The 21,081-nt window shown below is 35.6% G+C and overlaps 1 protein-coding gene across 1 annotated transcript in view; it reads left to right on the forward strand.

The window, feature by feature from the left end:
- The window catches only part of KHDRBS2 (KH RNA binding domain containing, signal transduction associated 2), a 684,497-nt gene that overhangs the window by 636,569 nt on the left and 26,847 nt on the right, over nt 1-21,081 (forward strand). The window lies entirely within an intron of this gene.

The following is a 21,081-nucleotide window of genomic DNA, read 5'->3' on the forward strand; positions in this document are numbered from 1 at the left end:
CAGTCTAAGAATTAGAGAATAGGAAGACATGAAAATACATAATTATAATTCAATTTAAAGCATGCCACACTGATGGTGCATGGAGACAGCACCTCACTTATGTTATGTGCTTAGAGTTTCTGGATGAATGTGGCCTTGCTTCCTCATGTAAAGAAAAGACTTGTAAAAGTAGAATCCTTGTTATCAATTCATATAGTCTTTCCCCAGACTCTATTACTTATTTGAATTTCCAAGGTCTGGTGCATGAAAATAATTTAATAAGTATCAAGTTGTCCTGGAACATTACACAAAGCAAGTACCATTTCATTTGTGATTTGAGTAGAGAAGAATATAAATCATCATTAATGTATAACCATAGTGCAGCTTACACCACTGAATTCTGTCTCAGTCAACTAGATTAAGGATTGAAATAATTAGAAATTATACTGATTTTTACAACACTGAAATCTTACTGATATTCATGAATTATGATTCAACCAAAAAATACATGTGTACCGTGAAAATTATGTCCATTTCAAGCTAGGGTTCTGTGTATTTGTACCAAAAGAATATAACAGTTCATTTATTAATATCATGTATCACTGAGCCTAATTAGTCAGTTGAAGGTCTTAGTTATAGAAAATAATTGCTATGTTCTAATGATAATTCCACACAATAAAACAGAAGATTAATGTTTTTTTTACAAAATTTCTCACCCCTCATTTATGTAATAAAGGGTCAAAGTAAGCAAAAATATAAGCTGAATTAGAAAAAAAATGATTGAAGAGTGTATAAAAAAGACCATTTGCACAAATTTATGCACAGAGCTGAATCATGAAAATAAAAGAATATTATCTAAATGTTTTTCTCTCTCATTTGGGGCATGAGGCTGCACTCTCAAAAGATCCATTTTCTATAAAGGGGATCATTGCAAAGCTGATCATAATTCTACACTAGATGCCTTATATATATCATCTATCTTAACCTACGAGCAGAACAAATATGTCACTTCCCTCATGAATAATCATCCTATATTTTACTCTGTGAACAGTAAACACCATCAATTGAAACTTAAGAGGGTATATGTGGCTATTTCATGTTTCAACATATTTGAAGAAGATGGAATCTCTATCAGCACTGTAACATTTATGAATATGAAAAAGAGGGTCTTTATATCTATGCCTTCATTGATTGGACAACCATCCAGTATTAGTATTTACTGAGCACCTGCCATGTCCTAGGCACTTATCATGGGGCTGTCACAGGTTCTTATTAATACTTGAGGTAAATATCATTATTGCCATAAAGGTGAAAAAACTGGAGTTCAAAGAGATTAACTGACTTGTCCAATATGACACACTCAATAAGAACGAAAAATAGTAGCTCTTGGTTTGCAGTTCAAATATCTTATTTTTCTGTATTCTGTATCATTTTTGATAAGACATACTGATTTTCCTCCAAATGGATCAGAGAATGGATACCTCACTCTTCTATACTCTTAAATTTGTGACTTTTTCTGTCTCATGATGAGTTACCTTTGAGTGGCATACTGATAGCCGTGACTTTCTTAAAACAAACTGGTCAGAAAAACAACTGCAGAGCTTTGTTGTGTTATCTATCTATGTGTTATACATCTATGTTTAATGTATTTAGTTTACTGATTAATTTTAGAAGACACAAATTTATACTATATTTATACACAAACATGGCTGCTTTATAACTGTTTTCTGTGTAACACTATTGTTTGAATGCAATGAATAAACAAATAAATAATACAATGGAAATTTCAAAGATACTTTAAAACTATTTATGGAATATTGATGGATTTTCAAAGATATTTTAGAAATATAGTATCTAAGACATTGCTCTTTCCCTATGTTAGAAATCTGTGAAAATTAGAATGATATTAGAATGTGGAAAAGGGTATTTGCATTTTAGCTGAAATGCAGACTTACAAAAAGGAATATATTTCATTTAATATTTTGAGTGCACATAGAAAATGATCAACATGTTCCAATTTTTGAATAAAAGTATTTTGAGTTTCATTGAAAAATCTTTTTTGATTATTTCTGTACATAAAATGTATGAAATAAAAGATATGCAGAAGAGTTTAAGGGTTTGATATGGTTTATATTTATACCAAGTTTTGATAGTGAAGTTGCAACAAAGAAAACAGTCATATTTGTGAACACAAATTTCTAGTTTCAGAAAGGTTAATTTGTATGTTTTAATTCTCCTGTTGTCCTCAGAATGAAGGCCAATTTCTAAGCTGAAAAATTCTTGAATGGAAAATGACATGTATAAAATATGTACACATAATGGTGGCTAAGTAATTTAAACTCTACAATTTTCATATTTAAATCTCTTACTAACTCCAATGGTATTGGTACCTGTGATTTTAATTCTAAAAATTGTGAGATTAAGAGTTTTGAACTATATATGAATTCCCTCATAATTTTCAGTTACATGTGGTGTATGTTTTCTTTTCTATGCTTTCTTTTGCGTTATGACTGAATGTATCAAACTATTTTATATACATCTGTTCTAATAATTAAGAGTATTTCATTTTTAAAATCTTGAAATTAGTTGGTAGCAACGCAATAAATATTATGTCTTCACTCCTATTTACTTACAGTATTACTCACGATAGTGAGTTCCAAGACCACCACTCATTTATACAGTTTGTTATCAAAATTCAAGCACATTTTGTTGCTTTCAAATAATGCCTTCTCTAAATCACTATGTTACTTTACATATAAATTAAATAATTAGCTTTTAATATTTGGATGAAGATATACATCTTAACCTTTACGATATTATAACTAATACTTTAAAACAGTCGTGCTACTTGATGTTAATGCGGAGATTCTAACAATCGCTTTTTTTATATTATGAATTTCTTTATAGACATTATTTAGTTTGTGATCAGTGGAGTCTTGGGAATGGATCTGAAGTAAAAGTGAGGAATCTAGAAAACAAGGAAGTGAGCTCAGGAGACAGCCTTAGGAAAGACTACATATAGGGGCGAGTATGAACCTGTTCCTTCCCACCTCATCTCCTGAAACTTGCCTCTGCCCTGACACATTGGCTGCCTTGCCATTCCTCAAATGCCCTAAGCACACACCTACTTCATGGTCTTTATATTTTCCTATTGTTTGAAATCCTCTTCCCCTAAATTTCTGTCTTGCTCCTTTATCTCCTTCAGGTGCTTGTTCAATGTTGATGTAACAGTAAAGCCTTTATTGACCACTTTAACTCTAACTCTATCCCCTATTCAAATACTTGCTGTTCTTCTTCCACTTTAGTCTTTTCTCCTTGGCACTTGTAATTATTTAACTTAGTCTTTATTTTACTTCTGAACTCCATGAGGGCAGGCCTCTTTGTCTATTTTGTTCACTGCTGTATTCCTTAGCACTTAGAACAGTGCCTGGTGCATGATAAGTTCTCAGTAGATTTTTTTTGATAAATGGAGAGAAAGTAGGTTGAAAATATCCACAGTATTGATCTATTTATACTTTCTTGCAGTGCTTATATTTATTATTATGACATATCTAAGTAATATGTTAATGTAACTTTCCTCTTTGAATCCCCAGGATGGTACTGGTACTCAGTAAATATTTATTGAATGATTTCATGTAGTCATAATTTTCTAAGTAAATAGAAGGCAACGTTTTTGTTCCTCAGTCCCATAAGAAGTTGAAAAGAAGAATAATAAACTCAAAATCTCTATAATTTAAAACCCCAGGCTTATACTGACTAGCATGGCTTAAAGTCATCATATCTAAGTCCCCTGACCTGTGTTCTACTCTTTTGTAGGTGAGTAGAATCTTTTATTATGCTACCTAGAAGTTTTCTAAGTAAGCACCAAATCTACTTTTCCTGATACAAACCTCTCAAAACCTTTAGGTATATAGCTAGATGATGATAAATAGATAGATAGATAGATAGATAGATAGATAGATAGATAGACAAATAGATAAACTCTAATCAAAGTTATGTCAAAGAAGGACCAAGGAAATTGGTAAAGGAAGTTGGAGACCTTGTTCTAAATAGAGCTGAATGCTAAGGGCTCAGTAGAATATGATAGCATTAGGTTCTCCAAATAGAAAGGGGAGTCAAGGGGTGAATACACAGGGAATGATTAATGGTAACCAATGCAATGGATTGTTGGATGATGCCTACCTGTTAGAAGGTAGCTGTTTAAATTGGAATGAAGATAAAGCTCATCAGTTCCAAGACATCAATTCACTCATTTGGCCAACATTTCTAGAGCATTTACTATGAGTCAGGCACTAGGTTACTCCCTGTAAATACATAATAGTCCAAATAGCCCTGAATATTGGAAATCATATCTTAATTGGGAAGAGAGACAAGTAAATAAAAGCACATATAAAAGTGAAATTGCAAAAATGACAGTGCTATATGTGAGAGGTAAATAGAGTTGTGAGAACACATCGTAGGGTTATTTGGGATCTGAGAATGCTTCTTAGAGGAGGAAATAATTGAGGAGGGGATGAAGAGAGCATCAAGAATTTAGTGTGCTTGGGTCAGGCTCTTGTTCTTGACCATAGCTGGGATTTTTCTGAGAAGAAGGAGGACAGGTAAATGTAGAGGGGTGCTCATAACGCATCTGATCTTCCTAATCACAGTTAGTTCAAGATCAAAATATGTTAAGTAAATTATTTCCTTTCTTTTTGTCTGGTATTATGTAGATAAATTTGATAATGATTATTTGAATAGATATAATGGACATGAGATCTGTCATTAGATACACCAAGGTTCAAATTCCAACTTTACCACCAAAGACCTGGTTAGCTTAGGACAAGTAACTTAATCAGATAAACCTAGATTTCCTATTCTGTATTTTGCCCAACACCACCAACTCAAAAATTGTTGTGATGATTAAATATGACAAGGTATGTAAACTCCTAGCAGTATTTGGAATGTATTAAGTGTTACAAAAGTATTAGATGTATGTTTTTATGGTTATTAGAGTCATTATTCCTTTGGGAGGGAGAGGTAGGAGAAGAATTTCAAAGAGACAAAGGACCTAATTTCTTGTTTAAGGCCCCTTTCCATTTTAAATGTCTCAGTTCTAAAAATCAGGTGGTGGAAGTGGTGAGGAAGTTAGAAAAGAAGATTTAAATCAATAAAGAAATATTGATAGCATTTAATAGATGCTGATTCTGTCTTTCACTGCAAATGTTATCAAAACATTAGCAAAAAGGGAATTAAGCAAGTCATGCTACTTTATAATCTATGCATTTGAGTTTGGGCCTCCAAAACGTCCAATTTAATTTATGTATTGCTCTCAAGATCCACCAAATCTTCCAAAATACTTTTTTAAACTGCTGACTGAGGTTAACCCATAATTATCCTCTTTTCTTTCCTTTTAATCTCTACAAAGTTGGAAGAAAAAAAAAGTTACACATTTAGCAGTTCAGACTGCAGATACTGAATGTGACATCTAATGAAATGAAATAAATTGTGAATTATGTTCAAATAATTTATCTTAATATCTGAATTTGCTCACACATGTTTTCATGTAACAGAAAAACCCAAGCTCATGGATATAAAAGAAATAGAGATGGAAAAACACAAGGAAGACAGCAATTGTGAAGAGAAATATCCATTCTACATGCATTCATTTATCCAATAATTATTTGTGGAGTGCCTATATGTGCTTGATACTGTAGGTGGTGCTGATGATACAACAACTAAAACAAAAGACACCACCAACAGAAGAATTTGTTTAAGGCAAAATATACGTATGTCTGTCTTTTTTCTTTTTTTTTCTTAACAGTTTTATTGGGGTATAATTGCTTTACAATGGTGTGTTACTTTCTGCTTTATAACAAAGTGAATCGGTTATACATATACATATATCCGCATATCTCTTCCCACTTCATTTCCCTCCTTCTCACCATCCCTATCCCACCCTTCTAGCTGGTCACAAAGCACTGAGCTAATTTCCCTGTGCTATGCAACTGCTTCCCATTAGCTATCTATTTTACACTTGGTAGTGTATATATATCCATATATACACTACCACTCTCTCACTTTGTCCCAGCTTACACTTCCCCCTCCCCGGGTGCTCAAGTCCATTCTCTAGTAGGTCTGCGTCTTTATTCCCGTCTTCTCCTTAGGTTTTTCATGAACTTTTTTTTTTTTTTAGATTCCATATATATGTGTTAGCGTACGGTATTTGTTTTCATCTTTCTGACTCACTTCACTCTGTATGACAGACTCTAGGTCCATCCACCTCACTACAAATAACTAAATTTCGTTTCTTTTTATGGCTGAGTAATATTGCATTGTATATATGTGCCACATCTTCTTTATCCATTCATCTCTCGCTGGACACTTAGGTTGCTTCCATGTCATGGCTATTGTAAATAGAGCTGCAATGAATATTGTGGTGCATGACTCTTTTTGAATTATGGTTTTCTCAGGGTATATGCACCGTAGTGGGATTGCTGGGTCTTATGGTAGTCCTATTTTTAGGTTTTTAAGGAACCTCCATACTGTTCTCCATAGTGGCTGTATCAAGTTACGTTCTAACCAACAGTGTATGAGGGTTCCCTTTTCTCCACACCCTCTCCAGCATTTATTGTTTGTAGATTTTTTGATGATGGCCATTCTGATTGGTGTGAGATGATATCTCATGGTAGTTTTGATTTGCATTTCTCTAATGATTAATGATGTTGAGCATTCTTTCATGTGTTTGTCGGCAATTTATATATCTTCTTTGGAGAAATATCTATTTAGGTCTTCTGCCCATTTTTGGATTGGGTTTTTTGTGTTTTTGATATTGAGCTGCATGAGCTGTTTGTAAATTTTGGAGATTAATCCTTTGTCAATTGCTTCATTTGCAAATATTTTTCCCATTCTGAGGGTTGTCTTTTCCTCTTGTTTACGGTTTCCTTTGTTGTGCAAAAGTTTTAAGTTTCGTTAGGTCCCATTTGTTTATTTTTGTTTTTATTTCTATTTCTCTAGGAGCTGGGTCAAAAAGGATTTGCTGTGATTTATGTCATAGAATGTTCTGCCTATGTTTTCCTCTATGAGATTTATAATATCTGACCTTACATTTAGGTCTTTAATACATTTTGAGTTTATTTTTGTGTATGGTGTTAGGGAGTGTTCTATTTCACACTTTTACATGTACTTGTCCAGTTTTCACAGCACCACTTATTGAAGCTGTTGTCTTTTCTCTATTGTACATTCTTGTTTACTTTATCAAAGAGAGGTGACCATATGTGTGTGGGTTTATCTCTCAGCTTTCTATCGTGTTCCATTGATCTATATTTCTGTTTTCTTGCCAGTACCATACTGTCTTGATTACTGTAGCTTTGTAGGATAGTTTGAAGTCCAGGAGACTGATTCCTCCACCTCCATTTTTCTGTCTCAAGACTGCTTTGGCTATTCGGGGTCTTTTGTGTTTCCCTACAAATTGTGAAATTTTCTGTTCTAGTTCTGTGAAAAATGCCAGTGTTATTTGATAGGGATCGTACTAAATCTGTAGATTGCTTTGGGTAGTAGAGTCATTTTCACAATGTTGATTCTTCCAATCCAAGAACATGGTATATCTCTCCATCTATTTGTATCATATTTAATTTCTTTCATCAGTGTTTATATTTTTCTGCATACAGGTCATTTGTCTCCTTAGGTAGGTTTATTCCTAAGTATTTTATTCTTTTTGTTGTAATGGTAAATAGGAGTGTTTTCTTAATTTCACTTTCAGATTTTTCATCATTAGTGAACAGGAATTCAAGAGACTTCTGTGCATTAATTTTGTGTCCTGCTACTTTACCAAATTCATTGATTAGCTCTAGTTTTCTGGTAGCATCTTTAGGATTCTCTATGTATAGTATCATGTCATCTGCAAAGGGTGACAGCTTCACTTCTTCTTTTCTGATTTGGATTCCTTTTATTTCTTTTTCTTCTCTGATTGCTGTGGCTAAAACTTCCAAAACTATGTTGAATAAGAGTGGTGAGAGTGGGCAACCTTGTCTTGTTCCTGATCTTAGTGGAAATGCTTTCAGTTTTTTACCATTGAGGATGATGTTGGCTGTGGGTTTGTCATATATGGCCTTTATTATGTTGAGGAAAGTTCCCTCTATGCCTACTTTCTGCAGGGTTTTTATCATAACTCAGTGTTGAATTTTGTTGAAAGCTTTCTCTGCATCTATTGAGAGGATCATATGGTTTTTCTCCTTCAGTTTGTTAATATGGTGTATCACATTGATTGATTTGCCTATATTGAAGAATACTTGCATGCCTGGAATAAATCTCCCTTGATCATGGTGTATGATCCTTTTAATGTGTTGTTGGATTCTGTTTGCTAGTATTTTTTTGAGGATTTTTGCAAAGATGTTCATCAGTGTTATTCGTCTGTAGTTTTCTTTTTTTGTGACATCTTTGTCAGGTTTTGGTATCAGGGTGATGGTGGCTTCTAGAATGAGTTTGGGAGTGTTCCTCCTTCTGCTATATTTTGGAAGAGTTTGAGAAGGATAGGTATTAAGTTTTCTCTAAATGTTTGATAGAATTCGCCTGTGAAGCCATCCTGTCCTGGGCTTTTCTTTGTTGGTAGATTTTTTTTTTTTTTGCGGTACGCGGGCCTCTCACTGTTGTGGCCTCTCCCGTTGTGGACCACAGGCTCTGGATGCACAGGCTCAGCAGCCATGGCTCATGGGCCCAGCTGCTCTGCGACATGTGGGATCTTCCCGGACCGGGGCACAAACCCGTGTCCCCTGCATCGGCATGCGGATTCTCAACAACTGCGCCACCAGGGAAGCCCTGTTGGTAGATTTTTAATCATTTCAATTTCAGTGCTTGTGATTGGTCTGTTTATATTTTCTATTTCTTCCTGGTACAGTGTCAGAACGTTGTGCATTTCTAAGAATTTGTTGATTTCTTCCAGGTTGCCCATTATTGGCATATAGTTGCTTGTATTAATGTCTCATGGTTCTTTGTATTTCTGCAGTGTCAGTTCTTACTTCTCCTTTTTCATTTCTAATTCCATTGATTTGTGTCTTCTCTCATTTTTTCTTGATGAGTCTGGCTGATGGTTTATCAATTTTGTTTATCTTCTCAAAGAACCATCATTTGGCTTTATTGATCTTTGCTATCATTTCCTTCATTTCTTTTTCATTTATTTCTGATCTGATCTGTATGATTTCTTTCCTTCTGCTAACTTTGTGGGGGGGTGTTCTTCTTTTTCTAGTTGCTTAAGTGTAAGTTTAGGTTGTTTATTTGAGATGTTTCTTATTTCTTAAGGTAGGATTGTATTGCTATAAATTTCCCTCATAGAACTGCTTTTGCTGTATCCCATAAGTTTTGGGTCATCATGTATTCATTGTCATTTTTTCTAGGTATTTTTGGATTTCCCCTTTGATTTCTTCAGTGATCTCTTGACTATTTAGTAGTGTATTGTTTAGCCTCCACGTGTTTGTATTTTTTACATATTTTTTCCTGTAATTGATATCTAGTCTCATAGCATTGTGGTCAGAAAAGATATTTGATACAACTTCAATTTTCTTAAGTTTACCAAAACTTGATTTGTGACCCAAGATATGATCTATCCTGGAGAATGTTCCATGAGCACTTGAAAAGAAAGTGTATTATTTTGTTTTTGGATGGAATGTCCTAAAAATATCAAGTAAGTCTATCTTGTTTAAAGTGTCATTTAAAGCTTGTGTTTCCTTATTTCTTTTCATTTTGGATCATCTGTCCATTGTTGAAAGTGGGGTTTTAAAGCCCCCTACTATGATTTTGTTACTGTCAATTTCCCCTTTTATGGCTGTTCGTATTTGCCTTATGTGTTGAGTTGTTCCTATGTTGGGTGCATAAATATTTACAATTTTTATATCTTCTTCTTGGATTGATCCCTTGATCATTATGTAGTGTCCTTCTTTGTCTCTTGTAATGATCTTTGTTTTAAAGTCTATTTTGTCTGATATAAGAATTGCTACTGCAGCTTTCTTTTTATTTCCATTTGCATGGTATAGCTTTTTCCATCTCACTTTCAGTCTGTATGTGTCCCTAGGTCTAAAGTGGGTCTCTTGTAGACAGAATAAATATGGGTCTTGTTTTTGTATCCATTCAACCAGTCTATGTCTTTTGGTTGGAGCATTTAATCCATTTACATTTAAGGTAATTATCAATATGTATGTTCCTATTACCATTTTCTTAATTGTTTGGGGTTTGTTATTGTAGGTCTTTTCCTTCTCTTGCGTATCTTGCCTAGAGAAGTTCCTTTAGCATTTGTTGTAAAGCTGGTTTGGTTATGCTGAATTCTCTTGTTTTTTTCTTGTCTGTAAAGGTTTTAATTTCTCCATCAAACCTGAATGAGATCCTTGCTTTGTAGAGTAATCTTGGTTGTAGGTTTTTCCCTTTCATCACTTTAAATATGTCCTGCCAGGCCCTTTTGGCTTGCAGAGTTTCTGCTGAAGGATCAGCTGTTAAGCATATTGGGATTCCATTGTTTTTTATTTGTTGCTTTTTCCTTGCTGCTTTTACTATTTTTTCTTTGTATTTAATTTTTGATAGTTTGATTACTATGTGTCTTGGTGTGTTTCTTCTTGGATTTATCCTGTAAGGGACTCTTTATGCTTCCTGGATTTGATTAACTATTTCCTTTCCCATATTAGGGACGTTTTTAAGTATAATTTCTTCAAATATTTTCTGAGTCCCTTTCTTTTTCTCTTCTTCTTCTGGCATCCCTATAATTCGAATGTTGGTGCATTTAACATTGTCCCAGAGGTCTCTGAGACTGTCCTAAATTCTTTTCGTTCTTTTTTCTTTATTCTGCTCTGCAGTAGTTATTTCCACTAGTTTATCTTCCAGTTCACTTATCTGTTCTTCTGCCTCAGTTATTCTGCTATTGATCCCTTGTAGAGAATTTTTATTTCATTTACTGTGTTGTTAATGATTGTTATTTGCTCTTTAGTTTTTCTAAGTCCTTGTTAAACGTTTCTTGTATTTTCTCCACTCTATTTTCTATCATCTTTACTAACACTCTGAATTATTTTTCAGGTAGACTGCCTATTTCCTCTTCATTTGTTAGGTTTGGTGGGTTTTTACCTGCTCCTTCATCTGCTGTGTGTTTCTGTGTCTTCTCATTTTGCTTAACTTACTGTGTTTGGGGTCTCCTTTTTGCAGGCTGCAGGTTCGTGGTTCCTGTTGTTTTTCGTGTCTGCCCCTAGTGGCTAAGGTTGGTTCAGTGGGTTGTGTAAGCTTCCTGGTGGAGGGGAGTAGTGCCTGTGTTCTGGCAGATGAGGCTATATCTTGTCTTTCTGGTGGGCAGGTCCACGTCTGGTGGTGTGTTTTGGGGTGTCTGTGACCTTATTATGATTTTAGGCCACCTCTCTGTTAATAGGTTGGGTTGTGTTCCTGTCTTGCTAGTTGTTTGGCATAGGGTGTCCAGCACTGTAGCTTGCTGGTCATTGAGTGGAGCTGGATCTTGGCGTTGAGATGGAGATCTCTGGGAGATTTTCTCCATTTGATATTATGTGGAGCTGGGAGGTCTCTGGTGGATCAATGTCCTGAGCTTGGCTCTCTCACCTCAGAAGCACAGCCCTGACACCTTGCTGGAGCACGAAGAGCCTGTCATCCACACAGCTCAGAATAAAAGGAACAAAAAAGAAAGAAAGAAAAAGATAAAATAAAATAAAATTAAAAAGTTATTAAGATAAAAACCAAAACATAATTATTAAAAAAATTTTTTTCAATAATTTAAAAAGAAGAGAACAACCAAACCAAAAAACAAATCTACCAATGATAACAAGCACTGAAAACTATACTAAAACAAAACACAAAATAAAAAACGGACAGACAGAACCCTAAGACAAATGGTAAAAGCAAAGCTGTACAGACAAAATCACACACAGAAACATATGCATACACACTCACAAAAAGGGAAAAAGGGAATATATATGTATATATATATTGGTGGTCCCAAAGTTCACTTCCTTAATTTGGGATGATTCGTTGTCTATTCAGATATTCCACAGATGCATCGTACATCAAGTTGACTGTGGAGATTTAATCCACTGCTCCTGAGGCTGCTGGAGAGATTTCCTTTTCTCTTCTTTGTTTGCACTGTTCCTGAGATTCAGCCTTGGATTTGGCCTTGCCTCTGCATGTAGGTAGTCTGAGGGCGTCTGTTCTTCGCTCAAACAGGATGAGGTTAAAGAAGTATCTGGTTCGGGGGCTCTGGCTCACTCAGACCAGGAGGATTTTGGAGTGCAGGGCGAGCCTGCCATGGCAGAGGCCTGCATGATGTTGCACCAGCCAGAGGTACGCCATGTGTTCTCCCAAGGAAGTTGTCCCTGGATCACGGGACCCTGGCATTGACAGGTTCCACAGACTCCCAGGAGAAGAGGTGTGGATAGTGACCTGTGCTTGCACACAGTCTTCTTGGTGGCTGCAGCAGCAGCCTTAGCATCTCATGCCTGTCTCTGGGGTCTGCACTGATAGCTGTGGCTTGCTCCCATCTCTGGAGCTCCTTTAAGCAGTGCTCTTAATCCCCTCTCCTAGTGCACCAGGAAACAAAGAGGCAAGAAAAAGTCTCTTGCCTCTTTGGCAGTTCCAGACCTTTTCCCAGACTCCATCCCGGCTAGCTGTGGTGCACTAGCCCCTTCAGGCTGTGTTCACACAGCCAACCCCAGTCCTCTCGCTGGGATCTGACCTCCAAAGCCCGAGCCTCAGCTCCAAGCCACGACTCATCCCGGCGGGTGAGCAGACTAGCCTCTCGGGTTGGTGAGTGCTGGTCGGCACCGATCATCTGTGCGGGAATCTCTCTGCTTTGCCCTCTGCACCCCTGTTGCTGACCTCTGCTCCATGGCTCCAGAGCTTCCCCCCTCCTCCACCCACAGTCTCTGCCCACAAAGGGACTTCCTAGTGTGGGGAAAACTTTCCTCCTTCACAGCTCCCTCCCACTGGTGCGGGTCCCGTCCCTATTCTTTTGTCTCTGTTTTTTCTTTTTTCTTTTGCTCTACCCAGGTATGTGGGGAGTTTCTTGCCCTTTGGGAGGTCTGATGTCTTCTGCCAGGGTTCAGTAGATGTTCTGTAGGAGTTGTTCCACATGTAGACGTATTTCTGATGTATTTGTGGGGACGAAGGTGATCTCCATGTCTTACTCCTCTGCCATCTTGAAGCTCCTCCTGTCTCCTTCTTAAATCATTCCTTGTCTTCAATGCCTTGTAAGGTAAAATCCAAACTCCTGACCATGACTAATAAAGGTCCTTCAAGATGTGACCCCTGCCTATTTATCATATCTGTTGTTGAGCCCTGTCTCACTCACACTCACCCCCTCCTGCTCTGAAGTAGTAGCTGCTCAGGTCATGCTTTTTCTTGCCTCTGAGACTTGATTAGTGCTGATGCCATACCTGTCAGTCTTTTTCATTCCATTTCACTTGAGTAGTTAATTTCTCTTTCTTTTCAAGGTTTGATGAATGAAAAAAAAGTGAGTCACTCCTTATCACTTGTGTAATTGCTTTTCTGCTTGACTGTAATTTCCATGAGGGCTACTTCAGTGCCACCTGTTTGAGTTTTAGTGTTTTACAAAATAGACTGAATATCTATATGTATCTGCTGTGTTTTTTAATCGTTATTGTACTGTTACATGTGTAGCCAGGAATAATGAAAATGAAAGAATATATTGAGAAGTGAGAGAGGAGAGACAATGCAGCTAGTTTCTATGGGAAGGTAAGGTTTGTCCTAGAAAATATGGACAAATGAAAATCATTTTTAAGAACCTATTTGAAAATAGGTCATATTCTCTAATGTAAGCATAAAGTTGATCCTATTTTGGCAAGCTTCACTTTCAGTGCTGGTAATATTAGGAGATGTCTCCCCTACCCCCAGGGAAGATCTGGGAACAGCTATGAGAATTAGTAGGTAACATGACATTGAAGAAAGCTGTGGAGTCTTGAGCTGTTTGGTGAAGGGTCTCTCATGCCTCCTTCCCACCAATGTTTGGTTAATGTCCTGAATAACACTGAGGGAGGTTGTCATTGGTGGTGATTCATTGGTGGTGATTCATGAACCTATGTGTTGCCCTCATTAATCTACACACTAGATTCCCAGCTTTGTAAATGGAACTTTCATGAAGATTTATGAAATTTAACAGAAGGATTTGATCATCATATAAGTGGATTTAAAAAATGAACTATCAATTTGCAATTTGAGGGTGGGGGCTGGGCTGTAAATTTATCTTTACTTAACAAATATCTCTGGAAATACAGTGTAAATGCACAGTATAACAAAGTTGCAGATCAAATGCTTAAGAGAACAAACATTAAGAGAACCCACTTAAGTGCTAAGAATAGTTGGGTAGTTATGTTTCCTTCATATTAATACAGTAATTAAATCCCTTTATCCTTTCCTCTGAAATATTATTTTGTAATTTTTACTTCTCCTCAATTCAGAAAATAATCAATAAAGCTTTAATTGAAATTCACACTCATCTATTTGTCCTACTTTCATACCCCAAAATCTACAGCTTAGTCAAGAATCAGAAAAAGGTTGAAATGAAGGACACAATGCATAAACAAAATAAACTGGAAACTATTAATGTGAGAGTTTTAATCTTACCAGGCCACAACAATCTCTGGTGTATTTGTAAAGTGTTTAATCATCCCTGATAATTTTTATATGCTACCAAAGTAGATAGTTAAAAAAAATTAAGCAAAGTGTTGCTGTTTAACAAATTGCCTCCTCTGTTCCCCCCCACACTTTATAGGTCTAACTGGTTTGATTATATGAGCACATCCTATGGAACAGAGATCTCATTTATATTACTGCCAATATCTCTTTTTGCAATAATTGAACATCTAAAAGATTTCATTTACAAGCTTGGTTAGTCTGACTGACCTGTGAACAGGTCTGTCCCAACATCAGTGCTGTGACCACAGAAACATGAGCACCAAGTGCTGGATGAGAAGCATGATGGAAATGGCAGTGTCAACATGGCACAGGCAGACTCACTTTCTTCAAAAATAGCTTGATTATGGTGAAGGTATTATTTGGTTTCCTAGAAACCAAATTTCATTCTAGTTTTTTCTATTGTGTTCATTTCCATTTAATTAGTTGTCTTAGTAAACTGCTAACATAGCCTATTTAAGGTAAAATGCCCTTCTTCCAAAAAAGAACAGAAAATTTCCATCTCTGATTTTTTCAAATTTTACAATCAATCATTAATTAATTAATCTGGTATTTTTTTCTGCCAAAATGTTTATTTATTTTTTCCAAATGTTTATTAGTGTCTAAGTCTTGATTTTAAAAAGCCAAAATGTTGTGTAGAAGTTTTTATGAATAACTAGACATGGATTAATGAGTTAATGCAGCTAACGTGTTCTATCCTGATTTTATATATATACACCAGTTCCTAGGAAAATTATATCTAACTACCAGAGTAATTATATTCCAAACCACAAATAATTGTCATAATTTTAATTAACACCTCTCTAATTGTAACAGTGTGTTTACAAACCTTGATTGCTATAGTTTCTAAAATATAAAATGGAATAATAATGTCCATTCAAATTAAATAACTTGTGTTTGAATTCATTTGACCACTTTTAACTTGTACGTAACATAATTAAATAACATGATAAATTAAAACAAAAGTAAGGCAATATGGCTTTATGAAATTGAAATGAAAGTCATAGAGCTAATACCATAGTTTACTTTTTCTAGCCAAGTCATATATGCTTTTAAAATTGAAAATAATATAACAATATAAAAATTACACATGCATACGTCAGTTACAATAGTTTTAAACTTTTAACCTGAATTTCATTCATATCAGAAAACAAGAGCGATTATTTTTCTTTTTTATTGAATTATATTTGACTTACAATATTATATTAATTTCAATTTATATATAGCATAGTAATTCAATATTTTAATAGATTTACTCCATTTAAGTTGTTATAAAATATTGACTGTATTCCATCTTCTGAACACTACATTCTTGTAACTTATTTTACACTTATTTTACATCAGTTTGTACCTCTTAATAATCTTCACTGATTTTGCCTATACCCCATGCTTCTCCTCTCTGGTAACCACTAGTTTTTTCTCTGTATCTGTGAGTATGTTCATGTTTTGTTGTATTTGTTTGTTTTTTAAAAATTTTTTCAAGAGTCCACATATAAGTGAAAACATAGTATTTGTTTTTGTCTGACTTATTTCACTAAGCATAACACCCTCCAGGTCCATTCATGTTGCTGCAAATGGCAAAATTTCATTCTTTTCTATGGCTGAGTAGTATTTCATTGCATATATATACCACATCTTCTTTATCTATTCATCTGTTAATGGGCATTTAGGTTGCTTCCATATCTTGGCTATTGTCCCTGTGGTTTGTTTTTCTTCTTTATTGTTCCCATTGTTGTTGATGTAAGTAAACATCACTTCTGAAGCGTACACAAAATTTTATAATGATATTTTAGCAAAATGTTCTATTATTTTGAATTCTTTTATTTAATCATTTATTCATTGAACAAATATTTACTGAATAACTGTTCATCTTCAAGTGATTGCTTTAATTGCCAACTGTATTATTTGGGATATGGGATAAGCTTCCATTATAAGGAGATCCACAATTCAGTGGCCCAAACAAGAGAAACATTTATCTCCTTCACACATAATAAAGCAAGGCAAGTAGGTGGACTTTACTCCATGACACCGTTCAGGCTTCCAGGTTAGTGGAATGCCATCTGTCTTAGTTCAGGCTGCTATAACATGATACCATAGACTGGGTGGCTTATAAACAAGAGAAATTTATTTCCTATAGGTCTGGAGGCTGGGAGTCCCAGGCCAGGGTGCCAGCATGGCTGGGTTCTGGTGAAGCCTTCTTTTGGGTTGCAGACTGCTGTCTTCTTGTATCTTCACATGGTAGAAAGAGAGCAAGAGAGCTCTCTGGGGGTCCCGCTTTTTAAGAGCACTAATGCATTCATTAGGGCTCCACCCTCCATATCTAATTTAATTCCCAAATGTCTCATCTCTTAATACCATCACAATGGGTATTGAGATTTCAACAAACAAATTTTGGAAAATAGTAAGATACTGTCCATTACACCATCGTTAATGTCTTCCAAAGTGGCTCCAATCATTGACGTTTGCAGCCAGTTACATGAAAGCTGAGAAGAAGTAGAAGACAGTGAATTTAACTTTATGAAAATCATGAATAATTTGTATACATAATTCTGCACATGGTCACACTCAAATGTAAGGAATACTAGAAAATGTAGTCTTGAGATTGTCAGTCTCTCTTATTGAAAGAAGAGCCAAATGGATTTTGGAACAGCTTGAAGTCTTCTGGGGCCCAGCCCTCTCATCATCCAAATATGAGTGAATACCCGTCTTCTCATTCAAACAAAGAAACATAAAAAAAATACCTACATTCTGCTTAAAAGAGAAAATCCAAGTTCAATTCCAATTATTGCAACCAGATCAAAATCTAGAGTCTGGGAAGATTAGGTCTTCATATGGTTCTTTCAAGTCTCACAACCTATAAAATGATAGACAGAATATCTTTCTTGTTCTTGACCTTCTTCCCCATACAAAATATGCAATATAAATTAGTGTAAAAGGAACAGAATAACTACAATAGAAAGGTCCTTTGGGAAACACCCCACAGGCAATAACAGTTACAAAATCCTGCTAAGCAGAGGTTAAGAAGCATCTAAGCAACAGCACTGAAACAAATTTTTTGGTGAGTGCATCTGGCAATCTTGGTTCTCTTTTCTGGGAGTTAAGCCAGATTTAGCAGAAGGTCCTTCCTTATCCTTATGGATAAATGGTCTTATCTCTGGGCATATCTGAAATGATTAAAGTAGAGCATGCCTTCATTGGGACTTCACAATTTTTGCAACATGCTTCCATACATGTTTGGGGACCTGAGGGTTGCCCCTGGGATTGTATATTGTAGCAAAGTCTAATGGGAAGATGTAAGGGCATCTTTGAACAACACTCATTGTCTCTTGCTATTGGAATGCAGAAACAGTTGACTTCTTTAATCCTGTTAAGCCCTAAATTTCTGAACCTTCTCCCATTTTTAAATTATAGAACTAACACATAAATTAGGCAGAGATAACTTCCCTTAGCAAAGCTCTATTCAATTTTGTTTCTTCTGGAAAAATGGCCCATTCTTATTTGAGCTCATAACTTCTTTAAACCTTTTTTAAAAGCAGCAAGGATTGTCAACAGTTGGGCTTTGTCCAGCTTTTTCCCATAGTGCCAAAATAGATCTAGGCTTATAGCCTGCCTTTCAGGTTTTCACTGGTGATGGCATGACAAAAGTCATCAGCTTTCCATCCTACAGTATTTTTTTTCCTTACACTTTCCACCCTCCCAGTGAACTAATAGCCCATATTTTGAGATTTTTAATGGCAGTTCTACACCCCTACATACTTATTTTTATTTTTGACTAAATTGTTGTAACAGAGATTCAAAAATCAGTGACTCAAAAAAGAGAAAAAGTTATTTTTTCCCTCATAACAATCCCTGAGGTAGGCAGTGATTTAGAGTAAGTCTGCTCCAACGTGACCATTTAGACACAAGTTCCTCCCATGCTACAGTGCAGGACTTTCTAGCATTATCTGTATTTGCATGGTAGATACTAGATCATCACTTTGAGTGCATTTTACCATCTGAGGAGGTGACTGTGAACAAGTCCAAGATGAGGAGCTTGTTCTTCATTTGGAAATGAACTCAAGGTTGATACCCTCACTTCTGTGCACATCCCGTGTTTCCTGACACAGCCACAAGGGCACAGCTAGCTGCAAGCATGGCTGAGGAGTATATTTCACTCACTGTGTGGCCATTTGTCCACATAAAATATTTTCTTCTGGGAGAAATGAGAAGTAATATTTGGATAAGCAAAGGTATGGACTCTGGAAGAGTCCATTAAGATTGTTATCCATTATTTTGCATTATCCATTATTTTACAAATGTCTTGTATGTTTCACTTTCCCCTTTTAGAGTTTTGAAATTTAAAATTCCCTCTTGGTGTGTATGTATCATTTATGGTAGACAATAACAGCTTCCCTGTCATGATCTCTCTCACTACTGTTCTTTTTCCCTCTCAGCTTCATCAATTGAAATGAAAGTTGAAATCCATTTAGAAACATAGTAATGCTACTAGATAATGTTTTTTGCTACTGGTGTTCATACAACACACTTTGGGAAACATAATCAGGCTTACTCATGAGAAATTTACTGATTGTGAGGAAGGCAGGGAACAGCTACTCTCAGTGTCCTCATTTTCTCTTCATCCTGATACATGGGAATGCTGCTTGTTAATCACATTCTCATGACTGCCAATTCTTGATCATCCCGGAAATCAGTGAAAAAACTTCAGGACTTGGCTATACATATGTGAGGGTTCTCAATTGGGTTGCATCATTTCTATTAAGATAAACATCCAGCCACCAGCCAATGATTTTAGACTTCTGCAATCTCAAGTCTTAGAAAGATGGAGAGAAAAACTTACTACCATATTTTTCTTAGAGAATTTCTATATAATTATCCTGGACAATGAAGCCCAGGTTATCTTTTTTTATCCCAGCTACATTACACTGAAATTGAATTAGTGCATTATCAATTGCCTCCCAGAAAGATAAAAATGGCCAAACTTCTGTCCATCTCTCTTTTCATCTCTAATATACAGACTTTTATTTTATTTTTTGCTTCTCTTTCCTTACTATCAATGAAATCTCAAGTATTTAATATAATGAGACATATGGGATTGCCTTGAAGGATAATAACAACCAAATAATTTTAGACCTTTCTTTCTTCCTTCCAACCTAACTCTTTGGCATCTATCACCCACCCTCAGCCCTTATACAATTTGATATTAAGCCATTTTCTTGCCACACTTTTATATACATAGAGGAATTAGTATATCTTGATATAATTTATAAATTTATATATACAAATTATATATGTAAATATATATGTATAAATACATAAGCTTATAAATAAGGTTCAGACAGAGAACTTTATTTTTCTATGTTAATTAACTTAATTTTGGTAATCATCTCACAACATATATATGTATATATAATCAAAACATCATGATGTAAAACTTACATTTAGAAAATTTTTTAGTTGTCAATTATACCTCATTAAATCCAGAAAAAAATAAAATAAAGGAAGAATGGATGTAAATTTTAATTAAACAGGGGCTTCCCTGGTGGCGCAGTGGTTGAGAGTCCACTTGCCGATGCAAGGGACGCGGGTTCGGGCCCTGGTCCAGGAAGATCCCACATGCCGTGGAGCGACTGGACCCGTGAGCCATGGCTGCTGAGCCTGCGCGTCCGGAGCCTGTGCTCCACAACAGAAGAGGCCACAACAGTGAGAGGCTCGCGTATCGCAAAAAAAAAAAAAAAAAAAATTTAACTAATCATCTTTTCATCTTATTTTCAGATAGTCCAGTGAATTCAATAATATGATCAGATTCTGATTTGAACTATCCATTTCTTTTTTGCACTTTTGTCAGGTTTTGATTCATTGTTTTAATTACTTTGTAAAAGAATTTGAACATTTTCTTTTTATTCCATTGGAGTCATCTCCTTTGTTTTTTTAACATCTTTATTGGAGTATAATTGCTTTACAATGTTGTGTTAGTTTCTGTTGTACAACAAAGTGAATCAGCTAAATATATACATATATCCCCATATCCCCTCCCTCTTGCATCTCCCTCCCACCCTCCTTATCCCACCCCTCTAGGTGGTCACAAAGCACCAAACTGATCTCTTCATGTGATGCAGCTGCTTCCCACTACCTATCTATTTTACATTTGGTAGTGTATATATGTCAGTGCTACTCTCTCACTTCATGCCAGCTTACCCTTTCCCCTCTCCATGTCCTCAAGTCCATTCTCTAGGTCTGAGTCTTTATTTCTGTCCTGCCCCTAGGTTCATCAAAACCATTTTTTTTTTTAGATTCCATATATATGTATTAGCATATGGTATTTGTTTTTCTCTTTCTGACTTACTTCACTCTGTATACAGACTCTAGGTCCATCTACCTCACTACAAATAACTCAATTTCACTTTTTTTTATGGCTGAGTAATATTCCATTGTATAGAT

Source organism: Delphinus delphis, chromosome 10 (assembly GCF_949987515.2).
Source record: "Delphinus delphis chromosome 10, mDelDel1.2, whole genome shotgun sequence".
NCBI lineage: Eukaryota > Metazoa > Chordata > Mammalia > Artiodactyla > Delphinidae > Delphinus > Delphinus delphis.